Source organism: Schistocerca americana, chromosome 1, assembly GCF_021461395.2.
Source record: "Schistocerca americana isolate TAMUIC-IGC-003095 chromosome 1, iqSchAmer2.1, whole genome shotgun sequence".
Lineage (NCBI taxonomy): Eukaryota > Metazoa > Arthropoda > Insecta > Orthoptera > Acrididae > Schistocerca > Schistocerca americana.
The window spans coordinates 546,574,236-546,587,096 of NC_060119.1; the positions used below are offsets into that span (position 1 = coordinate 546,574,236).

A 12,861-nucleotide genomic window follows, 5' to 3' on the forward strand; every position below is an offset into this window, starting at 1 on the left:
GGCGTTTTCTTCGAATCGCAGTGCAAACGCAGATACGAACTACGCAATACCTGGATTAACGGTTGGTTCGAACGGCATTTTTCACTGTGAACAAAGAACGAGGACAGCGACCTGCGAGTGTTACCGCTCTTCTAATGGAAGGCCGTTCTGTGCGTCTTTTTTTGCTGGCGCATCGCAGAGACGTCCTCCGGACAAACAGCTGCGAGCAGAAACGGCCTTGCCTGCGGCAGGCCGCCGCCAAATTATAGTCATTATCGTCCTCTTCTGCGTCGAGTCAACAGCACACAGAAGCGACCGTTACTTGGAACAGCAATACTCTCTATTTAGAAGACAGAGCCGCAGGTGATCCCTGTAATCTGGAGCACCGTTCAGCCGCTTGAGTCGACGGAAATCGTCCGAAGATAGTACCAGGTTGGACTGGCGAAACATGAGGAAGCAGATGTTATTTCTTCTGACAAGAAACCTCTAAACTATAAAAACAAGTGTAACGCCGGAAATGCATATCCTCCTATTTCCACCTATTGTACTATTAATTTTTTCCTTATTTTGTTACCTGAAGATATGACGTTTCTGTGTCTTTGTATATTGTAATTGTTTTACTATATATATATATATATATATATATATATATATATATATATATATATGCATTTATGTCGATGTATAATTGGTTTGTTTTGTAAATATTATTTGTATTTTTACGCTGGGTCTGGCCTAGGGTAAACTATGCTGTCGAACGACTACACCGATAGGTCGTGTGGAGAACCAAAGTGTTTAGGATCTTTGGTAGTGTTAACTCTGCCGCGTGGAGCGCGGGCAGAGCAGAGTCTGGCTGGTGTAGTACGGTTGAGCAGGTGTGTTGCGTGACGCACCCGCGAGTCGCCGCGCTTTCGGGGTTTGGCAGCATGTAATTGCGCTCGACTTGGTATGATAGTTTCTGACACGGTGTCGCGGACGGGAAGCATTAGCTGGCGCACATCAAGAGTCCGTTTCGCCTGGTGACAGTGTCGAGAAGAAGGCATGCCAACATCCAACTTCTGCAACAGCGACGGCCAACAATGAGTGACTGCCGCCACCTCCTCGACCGACGACTAGAAACCTTCAATCAACCAACAAGGAAGACTGGAAGCACGTAAAGTTTTAGAACTGTATGGCAGACCTCAGCTTTTAAAATTGTTGCATCACAAAATTACAGCAACTTAGCATGAACCTTTGTTGCTCATTGTCCCAACTGCATTACCAAGCAGGGTCCCTTCCTTTTCCGAAATGAACCCGAGTGTCGTTGAAATTCAGACGGCAGCATTAAAGTAATATCATTCCATTTCACTGCTTTAATTTCTAAGTTCACTTAAAGTATTCATAGCTGGGTACAATATTTAGATTACACTAGCACAAATTAAGAGTGCGAGTTTTGTTACCATATTTTAGCTTACCTGTGACTGCAGCTCAGCTTGGTACGTACTAAATTTTACCATTGTTAATTGTTCAGAATCATTTAATTCAAGTTCAAAGTTAAATCTCTTATTTCTAAATTGCATAGATTCAAGTAGCTTTTGAAATGATTGTTGAGGTAGCCCAAGACTAACCTTATTTTACTGAATTTCGTAGTGCTTCAGAAACAAATCTCACTATTAATTTCAGTCACTAAATTAACTTTCAATTTTCCGGTTTTATTAATTCTTTTGCTAAATTAAGTCAGAGTGTAGCGGAATTTATTACTTCTGACAAACTTTCAGTTTTCACACAACACGTGTCAACCTACAGTTGCCACTCTTTTAGTGCTAATTATATGTGCAATAACCTTTCGTTTTCAGTTATTATAGTAGTTGTCCATAGGACTGGCGACCGTAATTTTCCCCAAATCTCAAATATCTAATTAACGCCAATTAATTGTTAACATGATGACCGCACATTTACTTTCTTTATTAATTTTACCCTTTTCTCAAAATTAATTTCCACCAATTTCATTTGCATTTTACCTTTCGTTTAGATGTAACCCTTTCCTCCCTCTTTACCGACAAATTAACTTCGGTGACGATTGCTTTTCCCAAATTTCCATTAGGTGCACGCGGTTTAATTTTTCACTGTCATTAAGATCGATAAGTGAGGGGGAGGTTACACAAGCCACAGCGATTTGCCGAAAGATCTGTGGAAGTTTCCATCAGATCCAGACTTGTATTTAAGCACAAACATATGAGCATAGCACCACAGAAGGGCTGCGGGACGACTTGGATCTCCAACCTCCTCTGAGAGGGATGGCCTATGGGAGGACATGGCTCTTGAACCTGTAATTTTAGGATAGTTCGGTGCTTAGTTATTGCAATGGCTGTTAAAGTTGCATACATATGAACAGGTAAAATAAAGGCATTGGTGTACAAATTTTCCTTCTCTCCAAGTCCGCACGTTTGCCTTACGGCAGAGACTTTACTATTCCAGATTATTACGCCTGCGAGAAATATGTAAAAAGTTATGACAGACAATTACGACCGCGACAAATATGTAAATCTGTCGAACACTATCGCCGGGGAGTGGAATAACCAGAAAAAATTGTTCAGGTGCGAGTAGGACCTACCCACTGAGCGTCCCGTACCAAACTTGAAAAAATTGAAATTTGTGGTAAGGTCTTATGGGACCAAACTACTGACGTCATCGGTCCCTGAGCTTACACACTACTTAATCTAACTTAAACTAACTTACGCTAAAGACGACACACACACACACACACACCCACCCATGCCCGAGGGAGGACTCGAACCTCCAACGGGAGAGAGAGGGGGGGGGGGGGGGGGAGCCGCGCTGATCCTGACAAGACGCCATAGACCGCGCGGCTACCCCGTGCGAACCAAACTTGATTATGTATGTAGACAGTTCATCCTTTCCGAGCATTAACGATCTCCACGATTTTTCCTGTTGCCGACGTTGATAATGGCAAGGTATCGGTTCTAGGGATTCCCAGACTTTGGTGAATGTTTTAATTTCAAGTTCGAAGTCGGATAACAAACGACAAAAGAAATCATTTTCGTGTGATATAATTACAAATTAGCAATTTTCTGGTTTCTCTTTACTTGTACTCCGAAATATTTCTTCTTGCCAAAATTCATGGTTTTTTATATATGGCCGTATTTTCTGATTGCATTGACTCAGAAGATAAGCCGGCCGCTGTCCCCGAGCGGTCTAGGCGCTTCAGTCCGGAACAGCGCTGCTGCTACGATCTCAGGTTCGAATCCTGCCTCGGGCATGGATGTGTGTGATGTCCTTAGGGTTAAGTAGTCCTAAGTTCTAGGGGACTGATGACCTCAGATGTTAAGTCTCATAGTGCTCAGAGCCATTTGAACTCAGAAGCTAACGTTTATTATACAGTCAGTGAAACACAGACTTTAATAAGCGACATAAATTTCAACTTTATACGTCTACCAGTTCCAGAGAAAAATATGTCCTAACAGCCGGCCGGCCAGACAGACATTCTGATAACAAAAGGTGAAAAAAAAAATTTCTTGTAACATGATTACGAATTTAAAAATTTGGATTTTTTTCCCTTTGCTTGTACTGTGAAATTTTGTTTCCTGCCAAATTTCAGGACTACATGTTAAAGGGAAGCACCCCGAAGGTTTTAATGAGTGAGTTGTATCAAAACCTGCCGATATAACAGAACACTATACAAAAAGAAATTAAAATTCTGCAATATGTGGCATACAGAACGAATAAAATCCACAAATAATCACAGAGTTATATAACAATTATGGAAAACCCTCTTGACCTACTACATGTAAAGAGATATAGAAAAAAAACAGAAAATTACATATACATCCACCACATTCCTGTCAGTACATGAAACAAAATTAATCCACAACAGAAAAATGCCAGTGTATATTTCCCTTACCATACATCACATAATATAAAAACAAAAAAAGAGTCATGCAACTGGAAACACAGGTATATATAAAATTCACTGCAAGGACTGTGAAAAATTCTACACAGGACAGACAGCTAGAAGCTTCGCCACAAGGCATTGAGAGCATCTTATACAAAGTGACAACAATCCATCCACCTTTTTCCTCCATGTTAAAAATCAAGAACATACAACAAACAGATTCCAGAATGAGATTTTCACTCTGCAGCGGAAGTGCGCTGATATGAAACTTCCTGGCAGATTAAAACTGTGTGCCCGACCGAGACTCGAACACGGGACCTTTGCCTTTCGCGGGCAAGCGCTCTACCAACTGAGCTACCGAAGCACGACTCACGCCCCGTCTCACAGCTTTACTTCTGCCAGTATCTCGTCTCCTACCTTCCAAACTTTACAGAAGCTCTCCTGCTAACCTTGCAGGACTAGCACTCCTGAAAGAAAGGATATTGCGGAGACATGGCTTAGCCACAGCCTGGGGGATGTTTCCAGAATGAGATATTCACTCTGCAGCAGGAGAGCTTCTGTAAAGTTTGGAAGGTAGGAGACGAGGTACTGGCAGAAGTAAAGCTGTGAGACCGGGCGTGAGTCGTGCTTCGGTAGCTCAGGTGGTAGAGCGCTTGCCCGCGAAAGGCAAAGGTCCCGAGTTCGAGTCTCGGTCGGGCACACAGTTTTAATCTGCCAGGAAGTTTCATATCAGCGCACACTCCGCTGCAGAGTGAAAATCTCATTCTGGAAACATCCCCCAGGCTGTGGCTAAGCCATGTCTCCGCAATATCCTTTCTTTCAGGAGTGCTAGTCCTGCAAGGTTAGCAGGAGAGCTTCTGTAAAGTTTGGAAGGTAGGAGACGAGATACTGGCAGAAGTAAAGCTGTGAGACCGGGCGTGAGTCGTGCTTCGGTAGCTCAGTTGGTAGAGCGCTTGCCCGCGAAAGGCAAAGGTCCCGAGTTCGAGTCTCGGTCGGGCACACAGTTTTAATCTGCCAGGAAGTTTCATATCAGCGCACACTCCGCTGCAGAGTGAAAATCTCATTCTGGAAACATCCCCCAGGCTGTGGCTAAGCCATGTCTCCGCAATATCCTTTCTTTCAGGAGTGCTAGTCCTGCAAGGTTAGCAGGAGAGCTTCTGTAAAGTTTGGAAGGTAGGAGACGAGATACTGGCAGAAGTAAAGCTGTGAGACCGGGCGTGAGTCGTGCTTCGGTAGCTCAGTTGGTAGAGCGCTTGCCCGCGAAAGGCAAAGGTCCCGAGTTCGAGTCTCGGTCGGGCACACAGTTTTAATCTGCCAGGAAGTTTCATATCAGCGCACACTCCGCTGCAGAGTGAAAATCTCGTTCTGGAAACATCCCCCAGGCTGTGGCTAAGCCATGTCTCCGCAATATCCTTTCTTTCAGGAGTGCTAGTTCTGCAAGGTTCGCAGGAGAGCTTCTGTAAAGTTTGGAAGGTAGGAGACGAGGTACTGGCAGAAGTAAAGCTGTGAGACCGGGCGTGAGTCGTGCTTCGGTAGCTCAGGTGGTAGAGCGCTTGCCCGCGAAAGGCAAAGGTCCCGAGTTCGAGTCTCGGTCGGGCAGACAGTTTTAATCTGCCAGGAAGTTTCATATCAGCGCACACTCCGCTGCAGAGTGAAAATCTCATTCTGGAAACATCCCCCAGGCTGTGGCTAAGCCATGTCTCCGCAATATCCTTTCTTTCAGGAGTGCTAGTCCTGCAAGGTTAGCAGGAGAGCTTCTGTAAAGTTTGGAAGGTAGGAGACGAGATACTGGCAGAAGTAAAGCTGTGAGACCGGGCGTGAGTCGTGCTTCGGTAGCTCAGTTGGTAGAGCGCTTGCCCGCGAAAGGCAAAGGTCCCGAGTTCGAGTCTCGGTCGGGCACACAGTTTTAATCTGCCAGGAAGTTTCATATCAGCGCACACTCCGCTGCAGAGTGAAAATCTCATTCTGGAAACATCCCCCAGGCTGTGGCTAAGCCATGTCTCCGCAATATCCTTTCTTTCAGGAGTGCTAGTCCTGCAAGGTTAGCAGGAGAGCTTCTGTAAAGTTTGGAAGGTAGGAGACGAGATACTGGCAGAAGTAAAGCTGTGAGACCGGGCGTGAGTCGTGCTTCGGTAGCTCAGTTGGTAGAGCGCTTGCCCGCGAAAGGCAAAGGTCCCGAGTTCGAGTCTCGGTCGGGCACACAGTTTTAATCTGCCAGGAAGTTTCATATCAGCGCACACTCCGCTGCAGAGTGAAAATCTCATTCTGGAAACATCCCCCAGGCTGTGGCTAAGCCATGTCTCCGCAATATCCTTTCTTTCAGGAGTGCTAGTCCTGCAAGGTTAGCAGGAGAGCTTCTGTAAAGTTTGGAAGGTAGGAGACGAGATACTGGCAGAAGTAAAGCTGTGAGACCGGGCGTGAGTCGTGCTTCGGTAGCTCAGATGGTAGAGCGCTTGCCCGCGCAGGGCAAAGGTCCCGAGTTCGAGTCTCGGTCGGGCACACAGTTTTAATCTGCCAGGAAGTTTCATATCAGCGCACACTCCGCCGCAGAGTGAAAATCTAATTCTGGAAACAGTCGTGCTCCGGCACTCGGCCAGTGCACATCGCGCGGTGACGGGCGGTAGCGCGGGCCAGTGTTTACGTCGCGAGCAGTGCTGCGGTGGCGAGCTGCGTAGCGTGTGCGAGCGCTGTTAACGTTTGTTTCTGTACCACTGTTGTAAGTAAGATGTCGACAATTAACAGAGCGAACAGCGTTCAGTGTGTTTTCGATCGTGCTGCCTTGCGACCGACGGCTTTCGAAATCCATGAGTGGATTTTTGAGGATCTGAAATTGCCGGAAGATGTAGTCGACACGTTCCAGTTGGACTTTGTGCAGTACTCGTTATTTATCAAATTTATTTCGAGTGACACTTATGAGAAATTCGTTGAGGAGCATGCTGGTGTGAGACCATTTCGTCATAATGATGGCAGTATTAGCAATGTCCAAATCGTGCCTTCGGGATACGGAGTGAGAACCGTCAGGGTATTTAATGTGCCACCTGAGTGCCCTAATGACCTGATAGCACGTTCTCTGTCACTGTACGGCGTTGTTTTGTCGGTTACCAATGAAAAATGGTCGAGTGCATATCGCTACCAAGTTAACAGCGGGGTGCGAAGTGTACGTGTGGACTTAAAAAAGCATATACCTTCGTATGTTACCATTGGCGGCTGTCGTGCACAGGTAACTTACATTGGACAACCCCCTACCTGTTCGATCTGCCATTCAACAGAACATCTGCGGATGAACTGTACACGTCGACGTCCATTTCAACTTCCACGGGAACGTCCTGCAGACGGTAGTGAAAAGCTTGTTCCGCTATTGAGTGAGGTAGTCGCGGGGACGGTACCACCACCTCGGCAACCGGAACGTGTTAGCGAGGCGGAGATGCCAGTTCAGGTGGAATGCAGTGCCCAAGACATTTGCGGTAGGACGGACGTCGATCCGGCACCGTCATCCTCACCGGGGCAGTTACCGCTGGATAAGAACGATGCGCCAGCCACCTCTGAAACTAAGCCGTGTGAGATACAGGAGCGGGTGCAGATCAGTTTGCCTGAACCGCCCCTATCGGTAGAGACTGCAGCAGACACGAAGAAAGGCCGCTGAAGGAGAAGCAAAGGGAATAGTAGCAAAGAGGAAAAGTCGGATGATTTGAGACCCGTACACATGTCAGAAAGTGGCAGCGAGACTGAACCTCAATCTTCTTGCCCCGTGCGCTGCGAGGACACCGCGAGGCAAGAACGCATTCGTGAACAGACCAAACACCTGAAGGCACTACTGAGCGCTGAGAGGGAACAGAGCACCGTAACGGCTAAGAGGAAGAGCGAGCAGAGCAGCGAGCAGCTGCAGCAGCGCTCCCGCAGGAACTCGATGACGTCAGTCGCAGCCCCGCGTGGTGGTCAGGCGGATGCGACCACGTTGACAGACTCAGCCGGCGGTGGCGGGCAGGGCGGCGCGCGCACCGCGAAGCACCCCGACAGCAATGAGCCGTGGTGGCAGCAGGACGAGGAGATGCAGCAGTAGCTGCTCTCGCGCATGACCATCGCGCTGCGACATTTCCACTCTCTGAGTACTCCAGACGTTCCCAACGAGTTTGATTCAAAGACGTCGAGAAGGACGATCCACCACAGAGCTCATTGTCCTCTGAACCATCATGTACGATAGCCAAACCTACAACGTTACCACACTTAACGTCAATAGAATTCACAGTGCGGTGAAACTCCGTTCGCTAACTGATTTCTTGTATGGTACCAGCGTTGACATTGCCCTCCTACAGGAGGTAATCACAGTCTTAGAAGTGCCCGGTTACGTTCTCATTGATAACATCAATCTCCAGGATGCTGTAGGCACTGCCATACTTCTGCGCGAAGGTATACCATTTACGGATGTGCAGCGGCTGCCTAGTGGTCGTGGCATTTCTCTTCGAGTGAATGGTGTGCAGATTGTTAACGTGTACGCTCCCTCAGGTAGCACTCATAAGAGAGATCGCTCAACATTTTATAAAAACGAGGTTCCCATTCTTCTTAGCGCTTATCGTGCACATCTCATCCTCGGTGGTGACTTCAATTGTGTGCTTAACGACAGAGACCAAACTCCTCACACGAACAGATGTATCGAACTTGAACATTTAATTCATGGCATGCGTCTTCACGATACATGGCAACAACTGCACGGTGAACGGGTAGCGTACACCTTCGTAACTAGTCATTCTGCCAGTCGGTTGGATAGGATCTATGTGTCCGAGGCCCTCCAGCGACACGCTGTGAACTGTGACATAGCTCCTGTCAACATCTCCGACCATTGTGCGTATCAGTGTTACCTTAACCTACGCCGCCAGCAAATATACCGCGGGAAAGGCTACTGGAAATTGACTGTCAGCCTTCTGCAGGATGCCCAACTTGAAGAGGAGGTGAACATGACGTGGCAACAGCTCCAGCGGCAACGACGTCGTTACGATAGCGCTCTCCAGTGGTGGACTCAGTGTGCTAAGCCTAAATTACGCCTCACCCTCATGAGTTACGCCCGACAAAAAAGCTATTGGCAGAAACAGACTATTGAGTTTTATTATCGCTGTTTGAGAGAACTGTACAGTCGCGCTAACAATCCTTCTGGCGATATCGACATAAAGATCAAACGATATAAAGCGAAAATCACGGCGATACAACGCCAACGAATGCAAGGCATCATCGTGCGAGCCCACCCCAAGGACGTTGCCGCCGAAGAACGGGCCTCTCTGTACCACATCCTGAAAACGACGAAACGGTGTAAAGCCATGTTGATTGAAGCCGTTGTTGATGACGCTGAGAATGCCATCACGAAGCAACGTGACATCATCTCGCACGTCTACGACTATTATAGTCAACTTTACAAGAAGCAAGCCGTTGATGAACACTCGTGCGACGATTTTCTTAGGACCTTGAGCTGTCGCTTGTCGCAACAGGATACTGCAAATCTGGAATCTCTTTTCACAGCGGACGAAATCCGACTGGCGGTCCACAGTGCAAAGAAAGGAAAGTCACCAGGACCCGACGGTCTCAGCGCTGAGTTTTACCAGCGTTACTGGAACCTCCTCGGTCCGACGCTCCTCGAGATCGCGAATGAACTCTGGCACCTGGAAGTTATACCCAAGGCATTTACGGAAGGTATCATCCTGCCCTTACCGAAAAAAGGGAACAGCAGGAAGGTCGAAAACATGCGACCCATCACACTCCTGAATGCCGACTTCAAAATCATCACCAGATCGATTAAGCTAAGGATGCAAACCGTTATGTACAAGGTTTTGGGCAGTTACCAGTACAGTGCAGTGCAAGGCCGAAGTGCAATCTCAGCAGCCTGCGATTTGAGGGACATCATCTGTTCGTATGCTGAAACCAAAGGACAGGGCGCTCTGATCTTTCTAGATTTTGAGAAGGCTTATGACCGTGTACGTCATGACTTCCTCTTTAAAAGCATGAAGAAACTAGGTTTTGGACTTCATCTCATCGAATTAATTCGCAAACTTACTACAAACGCCTCTTCACGGATTCTCATTAATGGCCATTTTACAAAAGAAGTTTCCATTGAGCAATCCGTCCGCCAAAGATGTCCTCTGTCAATGATTTTGTACGCCATTGCAGTGGAGCCGCTACTGAACAACTTGGCGCATAGCGGGATCGGACTTAGCGTCCAGTCTGTCACTATCCCATGCATTGCGTATGCTGACGATGTATGCGTAACTGTGTCATCATCGCAACAACTTCTGTCAGCGGAAACTCTTTTACAAAAATTCACGTTTCTTTCAGGAGCAATACTCAATAGAACTAAAACCACAGCTTTGCAGATCGGTGGCGGTATCGGAGACATATCCCATGTTACCTGGTGCAAGGTCAAGGATTCTCACACAACCCTCGGTGTTACTTTTGAGGCCAAACCAGACAAATTCCTGACGAAGAACTGGTCACACATGCTTAATAAATTACGTGCTGCTTTGATACTTCACTCCGACCGTGACTTGAACATACTACAGAAAGTTAAGACCATCGAGATCGCCATTACGAGCAAGATGACTTATTTGGCGCAAATTCTTCCCATCTCCGACCATCTAGCCAAGAGTATACAACAAGCGTTATGTTGGTTTCTTTTTAGGGGGCACATTTTCAAAGTTCAATTCGATACCTTAACCTTACCTTCGTTCAAAGGTGGCCTTAACCTCATTAAAGTACACAAAAAATGTGTCACCCTGCTCCTAAATCGCATCAGGAAGGAGTTCCGTACCCGGAGGACCAGTATCATCACAAACCTCATTCAGCGGTGGAAGCCTCATAGCCTTGCCCCACCCGTTAATATCGCCGGCATTCCACTTGCTTACCGACATGTGCGACTGTACTACATGGAAATGAGCTACATTCGACACAACATCGTCGATAACGGAAGCCTGACGAACAGGAAGCTTTATGGCCTTCTCACGACAACGAACCACAGGAATCGTCTCGAAGAAAAACATCCACATACACATTGGAGTATAGTATGGCGGAATGTGCACAGCGACGTGTTACCGTCACGCGTCATAGCCGACTGGTATCTAACAGTCAACGATAAAGTAGCAACGAATGAAAAGCTACATAAAATTGGCCTTCATCCAACGCCCAACTGTGACGCATGCGGAAGGGTCGATACGCTTCTTCATAGGTTCACGTGCGGACATGCAGAAGAAATTACTACATTTCTTCGTCAACGATTGTCGGTGATAGACCGTACGACGCCCTGTGGTGTAGATCCTTTAGAGATCATTCAGCCACAAAAACTGAGATATCCACGAGCAAAAAACAACGCTGCAACGTGGATCATGGGCCACACAGCATCGTTTATTATGCAGAATAGGCATGCTACTTTCCTCGACTATTATTCTTACATAGAAATTGAACACTTTAAAATGAGACAACACTGTGACTACAGGAGGATATTTGGAAATATGCTGAACATCATAATTAACGGTTAAATGCTTCAAATACAATCTTTCGGATCGCAGAGGTTGCCAGTGACCTGTATGTATGACTCCCATTTGCTTCCTGGGACTTTAGCACTTGCCGCAATTTTACGATACTATTCCGATGCTCACCAATGCAGAAGGCATTTTTTCTTTCCCATTTTCGCTTTCACATTTCCCTTCTCTCGCGGAGCAACCTTCCTTCAATTATGAAGTGATAGTCTTTTGTGCACCATAACAATTTCTGTTTACTACTTGGAAAAAAAAAAAAAAAAAAAAAATTTCATTTCTTATATTGCGCTACAGCAGCCTAGCAATGATATACACTTTGTTCATTCTTTCTTATGAAAAAAAAAAGTGGAAAAGAACACTTCCTATTTAAACTTCTAAAAAAAAAAGAAAAGAAAAAAAAAGGAAAAAAAAAAAGTTGGTAGAGCGCTTGCCCGCGAAAGGCAAAGGTCCCGAGTTCGAGTCTCGGTCGGGCACACAGTTTTAATCTGCCAGGAAGTTTCATATCAGCGCACACTCCGCTGCAGAGTGAAAATCTCATTCTGGAAACATCCCCCAGGCTGTGGCTACGCCATGTCTCCGCAATATCCTTTCTTTCAGGAGTTCTAGTCCTGCAAGGTTAGCAGGAGAGCTTCTGTAAAGTTTGGAAGGTAGGAGACGAGATACTGGCAGAAGTAAAGCTGTGAGACCGTGCGTGAGTCGTGCTTCGGTAGCTCAGTTGGTAGAGCGTTTGCCCGCGAAAGGCAAAGGTCCCGAGTTCGAGTCTCGGTCGGGCACACAGTTTTAATCTGCCAGGAAGTTTCAACAAACAGATTGGTAAATGCTGTAGATATTTTACAGATAACACCAGAAGGACAGATTATGAATATCGTGGAGGAAATCGAGACATATTTACACACCAGAAACTATCCACATTTAATCCTCAATGAACAAGTTTACCTAAATATAAACATTTCATTGAAGCCTTTATTGACAGTATCCACCAAGATCCTGGATAAATCATGATAAAACCAAAAACAAAAATTAAGTAACACAAGACCACAAATATCCATTCAATATAACCCGATAACATCGCTAATAGGTCCGCCCCGGTAGCTGAGTGGTCAGCGTGACAGACTGTCAATCCTAAAGGCCCGGGTTCGATTCCCAGCTGGGTCGGAAATTTTCTCCGCTCAGGGACTGGGTGTTGTGTTGTCCTAATCATCATCATTTCATCCCCATCGACGCGCAGGTGGCCGAAGTGGCGTCAAATCGAAAGACCTGCACCAGGCGAACGGTCTACCCGACGGGACGCCCTAGCCACACGACATTTCCATTTCCATCGCTAATAGAATTGTCAAGAAGCAGATGTAACGGTAGAATATCGCTGATCATGTGACATAATTGTTGTCAGAAAACTTCATCTGGAAATTAAGTTTATTTCTGGGCATTATTAATGATGTGTCAGAACATACGGGAACACACGGTTGTTTACTATGA

The 12,861-nt window shown here is 46.4% G+C and overlaps 5 non-coding genes across 5 annotated transcripts; all 5 read left to right on the forward strand.

The window, feature by feature from the left end:
- Window positions 1-4,796: 4,796 nt before the first annotated feature.
- On the forward strand, window positions 4,797-4,871 carry Trnas-cga. The gene has a single exon. It is a non-coding gene; the product is annotated as a tRNA-Ser (tRNA).
- Window positions 4,872-5,096: 225 nt separating this feature from the next.
- Window positions 5,097-5,171, forward strand: Trnas-cga. Its single transcript has one exon. It is a non-coding gene; the product is annotated as a tRNA-Ser (tRNA).
- A 525-nt stretch (window positions 5,172-5,696) lies between these two features.
- Trnas-cga lies at window positions 5,697-5,771 on the forward strand. The gene has a single exon. It is a non-coding gene; the product is annotated as a tRNA-Ser (tRNA).
- Window positions 5,772-5,996: 225 nt separating this feature from the next.
- Trnas-cga lies at window positions 5,997-6,071 on the forward strand. Its single transcript has one exon. It is a non-coding gene; the product is annotated as a tRNA-Ser (tRNA).
- Window positions 6,072-12,084: 6,013 nt separating this feature from the next.
- Window positions 12,085-12,159, forward strand: Trnas-cga. Its single transcript has one exon. It is a non-coding gene; the product is annotated as a tRNA-Ser (tRNA).
- Window positions 12,160-12,861: the final 702 nt, after the last annotated feature.